A 4,500-nucleotide genomic window follows, 5' to 3' on the forward strand; every position below is an offset into this window, starting at 1 on the left:
CCCCAGCCCCCCCCCAGCGGGCCCCGCCCCTGATCGCCCCCCCACCCCAATAGGGGGCGGGGTCGGCCGGCCAACTTCCTGCAGCCCTCCCCCTTGACACCAGCCCAGATCAGCTCCCTCACTCGCATCAGGGGCAGGGCCGGCTGGCCAACAGCCTGTGGCCCCTCCTTCTGGCCGGATCCACCCCTGATGGGCCCCCACCACTCCAATCAGCCGTGGTCCCTCCCCCCAGCCAGCTCCATCCAATAGGGGGTGGGGCTTGCTGGCCAATTGCCTGTGGCCCCTCCCCCCAGCTGGCCCGGCCCTGATCAGGCCCGATTGGGGGCGGGCTGGCCAGCCAACCTCCCACTGTCTCCTCCTCCGGACAGGCCTCGAACCACCGCGATTGGGGCCAGGCCAGCCAGACCCCACCCATGCACGAATTCCTGCATTGGGCCTCTAGTCTTTTTTATAATAGCCATTCTGAGCCCTAGCCGGTTTGGCTCAGTGCATAGAACATAGGCCTGCAGACTCTAGGATCCCGAGGTCAATTCTGATCAAGAGCATGCATAGGTTGCGGGCCCCATCCCTAGTAGGGGGGCATGCAGGAAGCAGCTAATCACTGATTCTCTCTTATCATTGATGTTTCTATCTCTCTCTCCCTCCCACTCTGAAATAATAATATATTTTTTTTAAATGGCCATTCTGAGTGTGAGGTAATATTGCTGTGGTTTCCATTTGTATTTTCCTGATGATTAGTGACATTGAACATCTTTTCATGTGCCTGTTGGCCATTTTGGAAAATGTCTATTCATTTTTTCTGCCTACTGTTCAATCAGATTGTTTGGGGGTTTTTCTTTTATTTTGTGTTGTTGTTTTTTGCTATTGAGTTGTGTTTTTTGTATCCTCTTTATGATAGCTCCTCCTAAATCAAGATGACAAAGATTTTTTCCTGTGTTTTCTTCAGTAAGTTATATTTTAGGTTTTAGGACTGTGATCAATTCTGAGTTACTTTATCTGTTGCAAGGCAAAGGTCAAAGCTCATATTTTATATATGGAAACCTAATTGTTCCCACAACCAGTTTTTGAAAAGATTATACTTTCTCCATTGAATTGCCTTGGAATCTTGATTGACAATGAGTTGACCAAATATACATGAGTCTATATATCTGGACTCTATTTTATTAAAATATGTTTTTATTTCAGAAAGGAAAGGACAGGGAGAGAGACGGAAACATCAATGATGAAAGAACTATTGGCTGCCTTTCTCACCCCCTACTGGGGATCAAGACTGCAACCCGGGCGTGTATCCTGACTGGGAAGCCAACTGAGACCTTCTGGTTCATAGGTCAATGCCCAACCACTGAGCCACACCAGCTGGGCCGGACTCTATTTTTTCTATTGATATATAACACAGTGTCTATTACTATAACTTTAGAATAAGTCTTGAAATTAAATTGTATGAGTCCTCCACCTATGTCCACTTTCAAAATTGTTTGGGCTATTCTAGATTTATTTTTTAAATATAAATTTTAGAATAAGCTTACCAATTTCTACCCAGAAAGGCTCCTGAGATTTTCATTAGGTTTGTATTGAATCCACAGATAAATTTTGGAAGAATCAATAGCTTAACAATATTGACTCTTCCATACATATTTTAGTTTTCTTTAATTTCTCTCATCAATTGTAATTTCAACATAAAAATCTTGCACATATTTCATTAGATTTATTCTTAAATATTTCAGGCTTTTTGCTGTTGTAAATGGTATTTTTTAACATTTTAATTTCAATTGCTTGCTGCTATTGTATAGAAATATGCTTGATTTTTGTATATTATTCTTGTGTCCTACAACATTATAATATTCACTTATAGTTCTAGTAGCATTTTTATAGATTATTTGGGATTTTTTACATATATTTCTACATGCTGTCTTCCTTTTTAAGCAGGAAGAAATAACAGTATTTCTTCCTTCCTTCCTTTCTTTTATTTTCTTTTATTTTTTGTTATCCCTCACCTGAGGATATTTTTTCCATTGATTTATAGAGAGTGGAAGGGAGGGGGAGAGACAGAGAAAGAGAAACATCGATGTGAAAGACACACATCGATTGGTTGCCTCCAGCATGTGCCCTAACTGGGGCTAGGGATCAAGCGTGCAACCAAGGTACGTGATCTTGACTGGGAATCGGACCTGATACCCTTCAGTCCCAGGCCAATCATCTAACCATTGAGCAAACTGGATAGGACTCTACATGTTGTCTTTGAATAAAGACCTATCACAGAGGGATAGGAAGCAACTAAAGGGGGACCCCACTGGCCAAATCTGAGATAATTTGAGCATCAAAATAAGTAATTATAGTAAAGTATTATTACTTATAAGAATTCACACACTGATAGATACATAGATAAATGAATGGATGGTACAGAAGAGAAAGCTTTTCTTTCAGTTAAACATAAATTAATAAACAACAAAGGAATGATAAATTGAAAAATTATCATTTGAAAGCCGTCATAATAATTGATTCAGACAAATGTTATCAGTGTATGATGCTAAAACTAGTGGGTGAAAGTTTGAAGAGTGAGAAGATATTTGCACAGTCTCAAAGTATCTCCCTACAAAATACTTACTAACCTTAAAAGATAAAATAGTAACTTCATAGTAGAGAAGCTTGGCAAACATCACCTTAACCAAGTGATCAAAGTTGACATCACTGGTAATGATATTGACTGGCAGCATGTGCCTTCTGCTATGATGCACTAAAAAACAAACAAACTCAGCATCACTTCAGTGGAACTACAGCCAAATTAGCATAACCCAAATCTAATCCTGAGGGAATATCAGAGCAACTCACATTGGGAAATATTAACTCACAAAATAATTGCATTTCCAGGAAAGTAGAATAAACAAACATTTCCTTATTCCTCCTAACTGATTACAACTAAAACCCCTAAGTCCTATATATAAAAAAAAAAACCTAAGCCTCTAAAAGGTGGAGAGAAGATTAACCAGCAAGGAATCTCAAGACCCAAGGAAAGACATATGGCAGGTTCAATGGATTTTCTTTTTGGCTTATGTACATACCAGACTTGGATCTGAAAAAGTTGACAACCCTAAAACCAATGGGTACAGACAAGACAAGGCCCAACAAAAGCCCATTTCTTAAGCCAAAGGACCAGGAAAAGGGCAGCTTAGCAAGACAGAAAATTATTACACACAATCACTTTACTCCACACAAATTCCACAGAAAAAAAAAAAAACTATGGTCCAGCACCCACTCAGGCCAGCAAAGGCTGAATGGGGAGCATAGACTTCCACTCTTGCAGCCCATAACAAATGCCCCAATACCCCTGCCAGGGTGGCATCAGAGAAAGCCAAGTAGGGAGCAAGAACTTTCATCCCCATCTGGGGATAACAAGAACCCCTACCACATGGCATTGGTAGAGATCATGTGGCCATCTGGAATTCCAACCCCCAACCAACAATAATGAGGAGCACCCCATTCATATATCAATGAAAACCAAGCAACGAATATGGATTTCCACCTCCACCTAACAGTAACAACTTGGCACAGCCAACTTCCCCTGCTGGAATGGTGTAAGAGAAAGCCAACTAAAATAGATTTACATAGCCCTGGCCACTGTGGCTCAGTTGGTTGGGTGTCATCCTGTGCACCAAAAGGTTGCTGGTTCAATGCCTGGTCAGGGCACATGCCTGGGTTGTCGGCTTGATACCTAGTAGGGGGCATAAAGGAGGCAGCTGATTAAGGTTCCACTCTCACATAGATTTTTCTTTCCTTTTCCCTTCCTCTCTCTCTAAAATTTTAAAAAATAAAACAGGTTTAAATAAGATCTAGAATTATATAAGGTGTCCCCCCAAAAATGTATACACACTTTGAATACCATTATTAATTCCAATGGGTTAAATCAGAAAAGAAACATCAATTGAGCTATCAGCTGTTAAAATGTGTGTACATTAAAAATAATGAAAATAAAAGTGTGTATACATTATTTGGGACACTCTATATATTTAAAACATAATATGAAAATGTCATATTTCAGTGGAGAATCTCTAAGGACCAAGATCTCAAGTTGAGTGAAAGAGGACAACCAATAGAAGCCAACACTCAGATGACACAGATGACACATTACCTTTTTAGGAAAAACAATTTGAATGACAGTGAATTTTTTATGAGAAACCATGGGGGGGGGGGTTGTGGGGTTGGGGGGAAAAGGGAAGAGACTAAGAAGTACAAATTGGTGGTTACAAAATAGTCACAGGGGTGTAAAGTACCGCATAGGGAATATAGTCAATAATCTATACTAATAAAAGGGTAATATGCAAATTAGACCAGGAGACCTTCCGGAAGACCGGCTGGGGAGGGCAGTTGGGGGCAATCAGGCTGGCAAGGAGGGGAAGTTGGGGGTGAGCAGGCCGGTAGGGGGGACATTTGGGGGCTATCAGGCTGGCAAGGGGGGGGGCAGTTGGGGGCAAGCAGGCCAGCAGGCAGAGTGGTTAGGGGTGA

This window comes from Myotis brandtii, unplaced genomic scaffold (assembly GCF_000412655.1).
Source record: "Myotis brandtii unplaced genomic scaffold, ASM41265v1 scaffold133, whole genome shotgun sequence".
Lineage (NCBI taxonomy): Eukaryota > Metazoa > Chordata > Mammalia > Chiroptera > Vespertilionidae > Myotis > Myotis brandtii.